Source organism: Lissotriton vulgaris, chromosome 1_2 (genome assembly GCF_964263255.1).
Source record: "Lissotriton vulgaris chromosome 1_2, aLisVul1.2, whole genome shotgun sequence".
Lineage (NCBI taxonomy): Eukaryota > Metazoa > Chordata > Amphibia > Caudata > Salamandridae > Lissotriton > Lissotriton vulgaris.
Window position 1 is genome coordinate 251,953,204 of NC_141686.1, and position 15,990 is coordinate 251,969,193.

Genomic DNA, 15,990 nt, shown 5'->3' on the forward strand with positions numbered 1-15,990 from the left:
TTTGAGTAGTTTTTTATTATGATGATTGTTTCTCTCGGAGAGTTGGTGGCTGACAGAATATTTTCCTCGTAATAAGGGGCCTGAGCCTTTTTTATTTCTGCTTTATAAATGCAAATGGCTGCCCTTTATTCCAGCTTTTTGTTGGGTAGGAAGTCTTTCCTCCAGGGTCTTTCCATTACCTTACAACGCTGTTTTAAAGTGAGCAGTACGGAGGGAATCCACGGGGTCTTGTGAGGCCCGCCAGTCTTTTTCATCAGTGTTTTTGGGAGGACCGTATTCAATGACTCCTCTATCAAGGTAGAAAAGCCGTCATTAGCTTTGGCTTTGACTGGACAGGGGTCAGACTTAGGTCTGGTCCTTTCCAGTTCATGGACCCACTTTTCCAAGGAGAGCTTGGCTTAGGAGCGGCTCCAGGTCCGTGTGGATTGAGTGGGGGGTATGGTACCTGTGGAGACCAAGAAAGGGGGAACTCTCCTGCTGCCGGGACATTTGCGAAGACTCTTTCTTACCTGGTCCTCATTTGAAGAACGCCTGCGTTGTCTGGTAGCCTGCCTTTCGCCTCCCGCCTCCCGCCGCCGCACACAACCAGCTTGCCGTGTGGCCGCCGAGCGGAGGGGGGCCCAGCGGGTGAAACAAACTACTAATCCCAGCATCCCTAGCGCCGCACCTAGGACCTGCGAGCAAAGCGGCGCATAAATTGCGGTAACATCTCACGCGTCGCGGGACGAGCCGGGCGAAGCCCGTGAAAAGGGCAGGCCGTATGTGGCCATCCCGGGCTGGCCAAGGCTGGGCTGGGCCTGTCCTCTAACATCACGGCCAGGACCTTATTCCTATTTTCGGGACTTTGACAGAGTAAGCAGTTCCCAGTCTGATTCCCTCAATCGTTATTGTTATATGATCTTTACAGCTTCGGGATTCACTTCTTGAAATCACTATTGATCCTTGGTCTCAGTATGTCTGCATGTACACCAAAGGCCTTACCCTCCACTGTAGGGGTTTCTATACTTGGACCCCTAGATAAATATTTTTCCAGGGATACTCGAGAAATAGATAGAGATATCGCACTTGCTGAGAGACGTACTGAGCGTCGGTTATCCATCGAACTTCTCAAACACAAGTCCTTATCCCTGACCCAAAAGGACATAGTCACTTTACAACTAAACAACACCACGATAGTCAACGCAGACGCAGAGCTATTTAATACTGAAAGTATCCCTCTAATTTGATCCCCTCCGAAATCTATTGATGTGTTAACTATCGATACTAATACGAATGAGCCACCTTCTGTATCTAACTCCCTAATAGATCTAAATTCTCCAATAGAGTTAGACGGAGCTTCATCTATACTACTATTATAAAGAGAGAACTTGCAAATTTTGGCCAGGTAAACTCGGGAACCACAGCACCAATCACAACACCCAATACAGCGTTGGAAAGGGCAGTTGCAGCAGAAGGACATAGGCTATGCAGACACCCACCATATACATTTAAAATGTAAAAGAACCATGCCAGCAAAGTAGTCCCTTGTGGGCGTGTCTGCATTGTGCTGTGGGTGTGTGCTGGGGGCGTGACAATCGCTGGGGGCATTCCGTCACAAGTGTTGTTTTTTCTTCCCAGGTTCTATACATTCCTGCTCCCTTTAAATAGTAATTCAGTGGAGGTCCCATTCTCTTAGAACCCCCCCAAGCACAGTTATGGGCAAAAATACAACTAAAAGGCCCTGCAAAGCATTATGGGATAAACTTAGCATAATTTTTAGCATTCATGAAAGGGTTTCAATGTTTTTGAATTTTACTCATCAGGGACATCTTGGGACGACGAGGTGAACTGCAGCTTGATGTATAATATTTAAAATGCTATTGCATTTGCCTCATCAGGGATATCTAGGGATGGCGAAGTGAACTGCAGCTTGATCCATACTAATATAATAAAGAGAGAGACCAAACCTTTGAGGCGGGTAATCTCAGGAACCACAGCACCAATCACAACACCCAATACAGCGTTGGAAAGGGCAGTTGCAGCAGAAGGACATAGGCTATGCAGACGCCCACCATATACATTTAAAAAGTAAAAGAACCGTGCCAGCAAAGTAGTCCCTTGTGGGCGTGTCTGCGTTGTGCTGTGGGGGCGTGACAAATGCTGGGGGCATGTGGTATGTTCCACCCTTTGGGCTGGTCTGTTCCCATGAGGCACAGGGTCAAGGCTGATTTGCATATGGCCATGTCTGAACTGGGGTGGTGTGGAGTGCAAAACAACAATGGATTTAGGGCCAGATCTCTGTACTGGGGTGAATGTATGACATTGTTCTGCATTCTGTCCATCAACTGTTGTTTTTGTATTTGTCACCCCGAGTGGGATGGGTATGCTCAGACGTGAGTGCCATGCTCTCCACGCCACTAGAGTCAAGCTATTCTGATTGAAAACAGTTGATAGCCAAAAATTGGTTCTAGCATGTGTGAGTCAGATCCCGGAAAGACATGGCTTAGCAGTTCAAAGGGCCTGGAATGTTTCTCTTAGGCACAGGGTCATGGCTGAGGAGGTGTAGAGTGCAAAATATATGATGGATTTTGGCCCAGATCTCTGTATTGGGGTAAACGTATGAGATTGTTCTGCATTCTGTCCATCATCTGTTGTTTATACAATCTGCACTTCATGCCATGTCTCATATCCTGTGCTGGGGGTGTGGGCGGCTGTGGGGCGCACATCGTGTCAAATATTTCATTGTTTTTTCTTCCCAGGTTCTGCACATTCCAGCGCCGGGTGTTCACCCTGCTCCCTTTAAATACCTCTACACCCCATAATCAAAACCCACCCTTACTCCTTTAAATACCCCAACACCCTTAAACACTAACCCATCTTAACCCTAAAAATATACCCTATACCCCAAAACCCAAACCTATACCTAAATCCTAAAAATACCACTGTACCCCAAAAACCAAACCTACACCTGAACCCAAAAATACCTCTATACCCCAAAACCCAAACCTAGCCCGTACCCTTAAAATACCCCTGTACCCCAAAACCCAAACCTAGCCCTGAACCATGAAAATAACCCTGTACCCCAAAACGCAAACCTACCCCTGAACCCTAAAATACCCCTGTACCCCAAAACCCAAACCTAGCCCTGAACACTAAAAATACCCCTGTACCCCAAAACTCAAACCTAGCCCTGAACCCTTAAAATACCCCTGTACCACAAAGCCCAAACCTAGCCCTGAACCCTAAAAATATGCCTGTACCCCAAAACCCATACCTATCCCTAAACGATAAAACTACCCCTGTACCCCATAACCCAAAACTATATCTGAACCCTTAAAATACCCAAACACCCCAAAACATATACCTCAGTACCCCAAAACATATACCCCTATACCTATACTTACCTTACCCGAACATTTAAAAAAAAAAAGCTTTTACCATTCATGCATTTACAACGAATTTCATTGTAAATGTATGCGTGGTAAAAGCATATAACATGTAATGCCATGCGTTATAATGGCCTTGCGGAGTCATGGTACTTTCATAATGAAAAAATGCGGAGTGATGGTCTGCGGAAAGAAAGTTGCAGAATAATGGGTGTTTACCCTCCCCCGGTAAGTGCCTTGGTGGCACGGCGGCCCACATCTCCAGCAACATACTCATATTTTTTCAACACCGATTTGAAAAATGCACAGGTCTCTCTCATTGATGGCCAGCACCGACATACACTTTTAGACACACCTCCCGCCACAAGTTCTAGAATTGCGAACTTTAGAGCTGGGGAGCTACGTTTGAATCTCGGCATCAGGTCAACATCCTGTGATTCCAGGCAAATTGCTTTGTCTCCCCGTGCCTTCCACAAATTAATGTGTTCTTCTGTAATGTAAATTGTGCTCATGCCACATTGTCGAGTTTGCGCTATATAATATTGCAAGGAAAAATAAAGTAAGGAAACTCGAGTTCACACACTACTGAACGCGCACTCTTAAGTGCATCAGCAGTGCACTGTGAATCGGAGCGTTTCACATGCCTGTCACAGATAAGAAATGCTATCAAAACGAAGTCCTACAAAACAATATACTACTGGCCGACAGCAATTCATACCCGGACAACGTCGGGACGGGCTGCTAGTATATAATATTTTAAATGCTATTGCATTTGCATCATCAGAGACATCTAGGGACATGAGGTGAACTGCAGCTTGATATGTAATATTTTAAATGCTATTGCATTTGCATGATCAGGGACATCTAGGGACATCTAGGGACATGAGGTGAACTGCAGCTTGATGTGTAATATTTTAAATGCTATTGCATTTGTCTCATCAGGGACATCTAGGGACCATGAGGTGAACTGCAGCTTGATGTATAATATTTTAAATGCTATTGCATTTGCCTCTTGGGGACAACTAGGGAGAACGAGGTGAACTGCAGCTCTTTGTAGAATTATTTGGATACTATAATATTCACTTCCCACTGCTAATCTCGTCCCATAATGGTTTGCAGGGGCTTGATCTCAAAACCATCATCTCTCTCACTGCTTGCTGGAAGCTAATTTCACTTTTGTGAAATGACTATATGCATATTAGCATGTAGAAATACTTGTTATTTTACCTTGAATATATGAGGTTTCTGTTTTAATAATTGGAAATCTGACGGAACGAAATATTGCGGATTTATTGTACCAAGTTAGCGTCAATTCCGCCCACCCCTACTTTAAATGTAAATGTAAATGTAAATGTAGGTATACTTATATAGCGCGACCTGTCGCCACAAAGGGCATCCTGGCGCTTGCCTAGGGAACCCGTCCTGGTATTCCCCTGTGAGAGGCCCCGGCAGGGTATCCACAAGGTGAAAGCCAGGCATCCCGCCGCGAGGGGCCGTTGTGGAGATTAAGCAAGCTATTGCCCAGAGTCGCAGAGCGTGAACCCGTGAGTCAAGAAGGCACCGGAGCGAGAATTATCGAGACCGTGGAATTTTTAGCCCAAGACCCGCCGAGGCGGGGAATTGAACCCTGGTCCAGGGCCGATCTCAGCTTCCGGGTCTGCCGCCTCTAACCCCTGAGCCACACTTCTCCTGCACCCCATAATCATAACCCACCTTTACTCTATAAAATACCCCAACACCCTTAAACACTAACCCATCTTAACCCTATAAATATACCCTGTACCCCAAAACCCAAACCTATCCCTGAACCCTAAAAATACCCCTGTACCTCAAAACCCAAACCTACCCCTGAACCCTAAAATACCCCTGTACCCCAAAACCCAAAACTAGCACAGAACCCTAAAATACCCCTGTATCCCAAAACCCAAACCTAGCCCTGAACCCTAAAAATACCTCTGTACCCCAAAACCCAAACCTAGCCCTGAACCCTTAAAATACCCCTGTACCCGAAAACCCAAACCTACCCCTGAAACCTAAAAATTTCCCTATACCCCAACACCGAAACCTAGCCCTGAACCCTAAAAATACCCCTGTACCCCATAACCCAAAACTATATCTGAACCATTAAAATACCCAAACACCCCAAAACATATACCTCAGTACCCCAAAACATATATATCCCTATACCCATACTTCCCTTATCCAAACATTTTTAAAAAACATGCTTTTACCATTCATGCATTTACAACGAATTTCGTTCTAAATGTATGCGTGGTAAAAGCATATAAAATGTAATGCCATGCGTTATAATGGCATTGCGGAGTCATGGCACTTTCGTAATGAAAGTATGCAGAGTGATGGTATGCGGAAAGAAATTTGCGGAATAATGGGTGTTTACCCTCCCCCGTAGGTACATTGGTGGCACGGCGGCCCACATCTCCAGCAACATTCTCATATTTTTTCACCACCAATTGGAAAAATGCACAGGTCTCTCTCATTGATGCCCAGCACCGACATACACTTTTAGACACACCTCCCACCACAAGTTCTAGAATTGCGAACTTTAGAGATGGGGAGCTACGTTAGAATCTCGGTATCAGCTCAATATCCTGTGATTCCAGGCAAATCGCTTTGTCTCCCCGTGCCTACCACAAATCAATGTGTTCTTCTGTAATGTAAATTGTGCTCATGCCATGTTGTCGAGTTCGCGCTATATAATATTGCAAGGAAAATAAAGTAGGGAAACTCGAGTTCACACACTACTGAACGCGCACTCTTAAGTGCATCAGCAGTGCACTGTGAATCGGAGCATTTCACAGGCCTGTCACAGATAAGAAATGCTATCAAAATGAAATCCTACGAAACAATATACTACTGGCCGGCAGCAATTCATACCCGGACAACGTCGGGACGGGCTGCTAGTAGTCTAATATAAATGTCTCACTTCCTTTATCAAACTCACTAGTAGAATTGGAAGTAGTCTCGGAGATGCACTCTCCGATAGCAGTTAGTGTACCAAAATAAAAGACACAAACCAAAAGCTATCAGGGAGCTCATCGCTCGCCACCAAAAAAAAAGAAGGAAGAAGGGAGGGGAGAAAAAAGGGGGTAATTGCTCAAAAATATCTTTACCAACTGCGGATTTGACGAAAAAGGTAGCAAAGGATTTAGGGAAGGATGTCCCTATGAGGCTTAAAGAAACTACAAGTTTCCTCCCAGAAGGTCTGTTGTTAAAAGAGATAATGGAGGCTATGAAACACCTCCTAAAAACTCTTATGTTACCACTTACAGAGAGAGTCAAAAGGATCCCTTCTACACTCCGAAATATATTCCAATGGTAAGTATGAGAAGTGGATATACAAGTAGATGATACTACGTGAAGTACATGTCAATAAAAGAAGATGCACTCTATACAATACCCCAACAGGTATGCTATTAAATGCATTTGTTTAATTACATTTTTGAAATAAAAGGGAAAATACCCCATCTGCCTGTGAATGGTGTGGGAAGGTGTGTCTATAGTCAAACAACTGTCAAGATCACTGCCTCTCCCGAATACTGCCTCCCTGTGGCTCCGGTTCAACTGAGGCAGTATCCCGACTCCTGGAGAGGCAGTGATCTTTACAGTTGTTTGACTATAGACACTCCTTTCCACCCCGTTCAGAGGCTCATGGGGTATTTTCCCTTTAATTTTTTTTTAATTTAGTAGCATACCGATTGGGGTATCGTGTACAGTGCATGCTTTTTTATTGGCATGTACTTCACATAGTATCATCTACTTGTATATACAATTCTTATACTTACCTTTGGAATATATATTCGAGTGTACAAGGGATCCTTTTGGTTCTGACGAAGAAGCCAGGGGAGTGCTTCGAAACATGTTGACGACATCGAAGTAACTGCTCATTATAGCACTGTATCTCCACCTTATTTCCCACTTTTAATAACACCAACCCAACGGAATTTTAAAGTTTTTTCTTCCCAAAGGGCCAGCTGTTTTTCAAATTATAATCACTCCTTCACTCACTCTTGACTCTTCCACTCTCATTCCTACACTACACGCAGTTTTGTTTAAAAAAAAATCAGTGCTCCCGCATAGTTGCAGGTTGTAGCACACCCTTCCCGCAGCGGGGCAGGAAGACCCCTATGATGAAGAATGACACCAAGGGCCCTTTTGGCGTGTGAGGGGTATTTTAACAAAGCTGTGTGATTCTCACCACTGTAGGAAACACACTTGACCTGGGTGAACACAATTATACATCCATTCTGGGGTGGATGCTTTTTGTTTCTAATAATGGAATGAGAATGTCTCCATAGGTTCTCAAGGTTCCTCAAGTGCTTTCTTTCTTCGTAGATAGATTTATTGAACTATGGAGCAGAAGGAGTGGGTCTTTTCTTTTTACTTTACAGTGTAGCAACATTATCAATTATAGCTGATAGACTGTTGAGACATTGGGTGGTCAGGTCGTTGACATCAGAGTAGGAGTCTAAGATCGGAAGTGAGCTCATAGCTGTGTTGCACAATATGTCATGGTCGATGCTTTTGGTATTGCGGAACAAGGTAGTAGTTCTTTTAGGTTGGCCAAGAGTAACAGAATGAGATAGGTGCAGAGAGAAGGGGAAGAGGAAGTGGTCAGACCAGTCTACTGGTATAGGATTAACAACTGTGAGCATATCTACTTTGGAGATAACAAGGTCAAGAATGGAGCCCTTAGAGTGAGTCGGTTTTGTGGTATGGGAAACAGACGTGCACACACAGGTGCGCACAGAGAGATACACACCAATACATGGATCGAAACAGGCATAAAGTGACAGAGACACACAACTATAGACATACATACACTCACAAATGGGCACACAGATACACCATGTTAGATAGACACACACTGACAGATGGCATACAGTTAGACACCCACTTACAGGCGGACACAGAGGCATTCAATGAGAGGTAGACACACAGATAGAAAAACACACCCACACCTGGAAGGATGGGCACACACACAAACACAATAAAAGAAAGACTCACTGATATAGATGCACACATATTGAAAGATAGGAAAACAGACATTCACACACACGGGCACAGAGATGTACAATGAGAGAAAGACACACACACACACACACACATACACACACACACACACACATATACTCATAAGACAGATGGGTACTCACACATGCACATTGTAGGAAGCTGGATTGCCCAGTGGGGCAAATCCTTCCAGCACCTCGCACAACTAGCTCCTAGAAGGCAAACACTGGGGCATATGTACAAGGAAGTGGCGGAGTGAGGTGTTAGCCATGATGACTTAATACCTCACTTTGCCACTACAGAAAAGCAAGGCTGCACCATATTTACAAGGATATGGTGCAGCCTTGAGTTTCCCCCTGCGCTGGCGCTATACTTAGCAGTGCAGTACCAATGCAGGCACCCTTGCATAATAGTGCACGGGTGTCAGCGTGCAGGGGAAAATTGTTTATGTGCAATCTCGGACGACATTCGCAAGGCCTTAGATCAGTGGTTCCCAAACATTTGACTCCTGAGGACCCCCATTGAGTCACCACCGGAAGCCGGGGACCCCCAAGCAATTTGCATGACTTAAATTTCAAATATTAAAACAGTAATTCGAAAAAGACATGTGTGCACACAAAACAAATTTTCACATTTCTAAGGATTTTGGGGCCAGATGTACAACTATTTCATTTAGCGCCTCGCAATTGGCGACACATTGTGAGTAGTAAATTATGAGTCGCTAACTGAAGTGTACAACAGTGTGTTGAACACTGTTTGGGATTCCCAATGGGGTCGCAAATTGCGAGGCTCATTAATATTAATAAGCCTCTCGCAATTATGCGAGCCCATTGGGAATGCCAGCCCTCCCAGGGATAGTGGCCTACTGAGCTCAGCAGACCACCATGTCTGGGACTGCTTTTAAATAAAGCAGTTTATTTTTAAAAAATGCAGCCCGTTTTCCATACATTAAAAAAAAAAAGAAAATGAAACATCTTTCTTTCATTTTTTAAGGGCAGGCAGTGGTCCTGGAACCACTGCCTGCCCTTGAAAAATAATTTTGCATGCATTTGCAAAGGGGAAGGGGTCCTCTGGGGACCCCTTACCATTTGCGAATGCATTACCATCTACTTGAAGTAGCTGGGAATTGCGAGTGTTTTGCGACAGCAATTGCGGTCGCCAAACATTTGTACATGGTTTGAGACTCGCTATTTGGAAAGGAATGCTCCTTCCAAATAGCAAGTTGCAAGACCTATTTAGCGAGTCACAAAAAAATGGAGACTCGCGAAATAGGCTATGTACATGGCCCAATAGGTTTTCGCATGCGCAAACGGGTTTGCAAACCCGGTTACGCATATAAAAACGGGTTGTACTGTTGAAATGATCCAGTCAAAGTGGTAAGAAATACTTTGGTTTTAATGACAGCACGAATAACATCCATAAAAGTCAAGGTTCAGCTTGTAATGAATTCCAACAGTCCCTAATCTTAAGTAACACACTCTAGATCCTCCTGAAGTAACTCAGAAATAAACATGTCTCATGCACGGGCATGCGACCACAGCATGACAATTAAAGCAACAGTAAATACAAGAATATAACACATCTCCCTTATTACAAAAATGAGATAAACACAAGAAAAGAAAACTTAAAAATACAGCAAAATAACATATCTTTTATACATGAGGATAAAGTCTTTAACAAAAGTCAATTGACATATCTCTTAGGCATATTGATAACACGTTTGGTATCTTTCACTCTATGAGCAATAGAATCATTATCAAACAACACATTTTGCTTAACAGATAGATTTCTCTTATCACCCATGATAGAACATTTTGCTAATTTCTTAACATTCCAAATTGTTCCATCTTGTGTCATGACGCTATTGGAGAAAACTTTCCTAATCTGAATGGGATCACTAAATTTATTAGACCCCATGGATAACAAACCCGGTCTAAGAATTCTCACCCACTCTCCCACCTGAAATTCTTGAGATTTTGTATTCCATTTTCTGTCATACCACACCTTAGTCTTAAATTGCTTATTTTCCACACGTCTGGCAACATCATCCATATTAACCTTGTTCACCAAAAGCTGATTACATTTCTCCTTTAACCACCATGGTCACATCCTTGATGCCAGATTGCGACCTTTTAACAATTTAAAAGGACTCACCTCAGTGATAGTGTGAGGTGTAATGCGATAAGTCCATAGTCGCTCCCTCAAAAGCACTTACCCAATATGCTCCAGATTTGACTGACTCCACCACAAAATTCTTCAAAACTCGATTAAACCTCTCAACTTAACCATTCTCATGTGGTTCGTATATAATGAAGTTAACCTGTGAACAATGTTACAATTTTTAAGGAAATTGACCATTTCACTAGAAGTCAATTGAACACCATTGTCCGAAACCATAACAGAATGACAACCCTCTTTAGTAAACACTTCCTTGAAGAAATTAATGACAGCTTCAGTGGTGGCTTTAGGGACAAACTTCACCTCAGGCCACTTGGAATGATAGTCCACTATCACTAAGGCATAACGTGAAGACTCTGGAAGAATATTAAAAGGACCAGATATATCAAAAGCAATTTTTTGCCACGGCTCTGAAGGCCATTTAACAATCTTAAGTGGCTGAGTATACACTTTTAGCATTCTTTCTTTACACACACACTCTTGACACTCCCCAACCGTCCTATCAACAAATCTGTCAATGCCTGGCCACCAAAACACAGATCGAACCAAACATTTCATGGAGGAAATACCAGGATGTGTATCATGTGCAATTTGTAAAATGGTGTCCTGCATGCCCTCTGGCGGTATACACTTGCCAGACTTGAAAATGAAACCACAATCCAATTCCAATTCCTCCAAGACATTGTAAAATGGCATCAATTCCGACCTGACAATATTTTTATTTGGCCAACCATTCTGAATAAAATTCACTAAATCTTCCCACCTTGAATCTTTTCTAACGCATTCTTGCCAATCAGCTTCAGAGACCCTCTTAAATTTCCCTTGTAACACATCCTGAATGGCTAAAACAAAATCGCACTCCATAACCACACTGACATCCTAGTTAATCAAAAGTCTGTGCAAACATAAGTCAATTCATACTCCCAAACAAGCTTTCTTAGTAACTCAAAATAGAGACTAACTGCTACTACTTGTTAAGAGAACTATTCTCTTCGACCTACCTCTCTGTCGGTGCCACCAAACACTCCTGAGGCTTGGGGGAGGCACCGATCTGGAGGAACTGGGGTTTTAGTATTGTTTCTGCAAAGGGGACTACTTTTTCTTTGTTTTATCTTCTTTATCAGCCCCTTTTTTTAATTATTAAAGGCTAGTACCCATAATGTAATATCTCACTCTTATTAACGAGAGCCTATTCCTTCATATTTCATAGCTCTCTGCTCTTGGAGCTGGCAACCCCTTGCTTTCAGTGCAAAAAACAGCAAAACGCAGGGAAAATCACTCTGCGGGATTACAAAATGACATCACGGCAGCCATTTTTGTAGTTCCGCCGACTCGTGATGTCAGTCCCTTCCTCATTGTTATCAATCCACTCGTGCAGGTGGATAGAGGGATGTTGACAGAGAGGTACTGTTTCATAACTGTGCTTGGGGTGGTTCTAAGAGAATGGGACCTCAACTGAATTACTATTTAAAGGGAGCAGGAATGTATAGTACCTGATAAGAAAAAAAACACTCGTGACGGAATGCCCACAGCGATTGTCACGCCCCCCCAGCACAAGCCCACAGCACAACGCAGACACGCCCACAAAGGACTACTTTGCTGGCACGGTTCTTTTACTTTTTAAATGTATATGGTGGGCGTCTGCATAGCCTATGTCCTTTTGCTGCAACGGCACTTTCCAACGCTGTATTGGGTGTTGTGATTGGTGCTGTGGTTCCCGAGTTTACCTGGCCAAAAGGTGCAAGTTCTCTCTTCATAATAGTAGTATAGATAGACTAGCAGCCCGTCCCGACGTTGTCCGGGTATGAATTGCTGCCGGCCAGTAGTATATTGTTTCGTAGGATTTCATGCTGATGCACTTAAGAGTGCGCGTTCAGTAGTGTGTGAACTCGAGTTTCCCTACGTTATTTTCCTTGCAATATTATATAGCGCGAACTCGACAACATGGCATGAGCACAATTTACATTACAGAAGAACACATTGATTTGTGGTAGGCACGGGGAGACAAAGCGATTTGCCTGGAATCACAGGATATTGAGCTGATGCCGAGATTCTAACGTAGCTCCCCATCTCTAAAGTTCGCAATTCTAGAACTTGTGGTGGGAGGTGTGTCTAAAAGTGTATGTCGGTGCTGGGCATCAATGAGAGAGACCTGTGCATTTTTCCAATTGGTGGTGAAAAAATATGAGTATGTTGCTGGAGATGTGGGCCGCCGTGCCACCAATGTACTTCCGGGGAGGGTAAACACCCATTATTCCGCAAATTTCTTTCCGCATACCATCACTCTGCATACTTTCATTACGAAAGTACCATGACTCCGCAATGCCATTATAACGCATGGCATTACATTTTATATGCTTTTACCACGCATACATTTAGAACGAAATTCGTTGTAAATGCATGAATGGTAAAAGCATGTTTTTTAAAAATGTTTGGATAAGGCAAGTATGGGTATAGGGATATATATGTTTTGGGGTACTGAGGTATATGTTTTGGGGTGTTTGGGTATTTTAATGGTTCAGATATAGTTTTGGGTTATGGGTTACAGGGGTATTTTTAGGGTTCAGGGCTAGGTTTGGGTGTTGGGTATAGGGGTATTTTTAAGTTTCAGGGGTAGGTTTGGGTTTTCGGGTACAGGGGTATTTTAAGGGTTCAGGGCTAGGTTTGGGTTTTGGGGTACAGAGGTATTTTTAGGGTTCAGGGCTAGGTTTGGGTTTTGGGATACAGGGGTATTTTAGGGTTCTGTGCTAGGTTTGGGTTTTGGGGTACAGGGGTATTTTAGGGTTCAGGGGTAGGTTTGGGTTTTGGGGTACAGGGGTATTTTAGGGTTCAGGGGTAGGTTTGGGTTTTGAGGTACAGGGGTATTTTTAGGGTTCAGGGATAGGTTTGGGTTTTGGGGTACAGGGTATATTTATAGGGTTAAGATGGGTTAGTGTTTAAGGGTGTTGGGGTATTTTATAGAGTAAAGGTGGGTTATGATTATGGGGTGCAGGGGTATTTAAAGTAGGGGTGGGCGGAATTGACGCGAACTTGGTACAATAAATCCGCAATATTTCGTTCCGTCAGATTTCCAATTATTAAAACAGAAACCTCATACATTCAAGCTAAAATAACAAGTATTTCTACATGCTAAAATGCATATAGGGGCATATTACCAAGCAATAGCGACAATTATCGCTATTGCTTGGTTAGAGACAAAAATTTACCGCAGCGCTGCTGTGATTTGTTACCGCAAATAAACCTTGGTATTACCAAGGTTTAACGCAAATGCGGTAAAAATCGCCGCAAAGCATGGATATCGCTGAAAAGTCCGCGATATTCATGCATTAGCGAGCTAATGCTCTTAGCCATGTTATCCACCTCCCATTGGATAACATGGCTAAGAACTGCTCAGGGCAAGTGTTAGCTTTTGGAGATATTCCCGCTTAGCGCGAATATCTCCAAAAGTTGGTAATAGGAGATAGCGATGTTAGCGACTGTTTTCAGTCACTAACATCTTGGCACGCCCACTTTGCATCTCATTAGTGATAAATATCACTGACATGCAAAGTGGGGCCCAAGATGGTTGCTATCTCCTACTAGCTGTTGCTAACTGGTGTTAGCGGCAGCTAGGTAATAGGGAGATAATTTTATCTCCGCTTTCTTGGCTTTTAAAGCCAAAAAAGCGGAGATAAACCCCCTTGATAATATGCCCCATAGTCATTTCACAAAAGTGAAATTAGCTTCCAGCAAGCAGTGAGAGAGATGATGGTTTTGAGATCAAGCCCCTGCAAACCATTATGGGACGAGATTAGCAGTGGGAAGTGAATATTATAGTATCCAAATAATTCTACAAAGAGCTGCAGTTCACCTTGTTCTCCCCAGTTGTCCCCAAGAGGCAAATGCAATAGCATTTAAAATATTATACATCAAGCTGCAGTTCACCTCATGGTCCCTAGATGTCCCTGATGAGACAAATGCAATAGCATTTAAAATATTACACATCAAGCTGCAGTTCACCTCATGTGCCTAGATGTCCCTAGATGTCCTTAGATGTCCCTGATCATGCAAATGCAATAGCATTTAAAATATTACACATCAAGCTGCAGTTCACCTCATGTCCCTAGATGTCCCTGATGATGCAAATGCAATAGCATTTAAAATATTATATATCAAGCTGCAGTTCACTTTGCCATCCCTAGATATCCCTGATGAGGCAAATGCAATAGCATTTTAAATATTATACATCAAGCTGCAGTTCACCTCGTCGTCCTAAGATGTCCCTGATGAGTAAAATTCAAAAACATTGAAACCCTTTCATGAATGCTAAAAATTATGCTAAGCTTATCCCATAATGCTTTGCAGTGCCTTTTAGTTGTATTTTTGCCCATAACTGTGCTTGGGGTGGTTCTAAGAGAATGGGACCTCCACTGAATTACTATTTAAAGGGAGCAGGAATGTATAGAACCTGGGAAGAAAAAACAACACTCGTGGCGGAATGCCCCCAGCGATTGTCACGCCCCCAGCACACACCCACAGCACAATGCTGACACGCCCACAAGGGACTACTTTGCTGGCACGGTTCTTTTACATTTTAAATGTATATGGTGGGCGTCTGCATAGCCTATGTCCTTCTGCTGCAACTGCCCTTTCCAACGCTGTATTGGGTGTTGTGATTGCTGCTGTGGGTCCCGAGTTTACCTGGCCAAAAGGTGCAAGTTCTCTCTTTATAATAGTAGTATAGATCAAGCTGCAGTTCACCTCATGGTCCCTAGATGTCCCTGATGAGACAAATGCAATAGCATTTAAAATATTACACATCAAGCTGCAGTTCACCTCATGTCCCTAGATGTCCCTGATGATGCGAATGCAATAGCATTTAAAATATTATATATCAAGCTGCAGTTCACTTCGCCATCCCTAGATATCCCTGATGAGGCAAATGCAATAGCATTTTAAATATTATACATCAAGCTGCAGTTCACATCGTCGTCCCAAGATGTCCCTGATGAGTAAAATTCAAAAACATTGAAACCCTTTCATGAATGCTAAAAATTATGCTAAGCTTATCCCATAATGCTTGCAGTGTCTTTTAGTTGTATTTTTGCCCATAACTGTGCTTGGGGTGGTTCTAAGAGAATGGGACCTCCACTGAATTACTATTTAAAGGGAGCAGGAATATATAGAACCTGGGAAGAAAAAACAACACTCGTGACGGAATGCCCCCAGCGATTGTCACGCCCCCAGCAAACACCCACAGCACAATGCAGACACACCCACATGGGACTACTTTGCTGGCACGGTTCTTTTACATTTTAAATGTATATGGTGGGTGTTAGACCTGACATCCTTGGCGTGGTTTTCCCCCATCTTTTTGCCTCTGACTCATGTATTTTTGATGCTGTGCTGGATTTCGTTTTTGCTGATTTAGATGCTT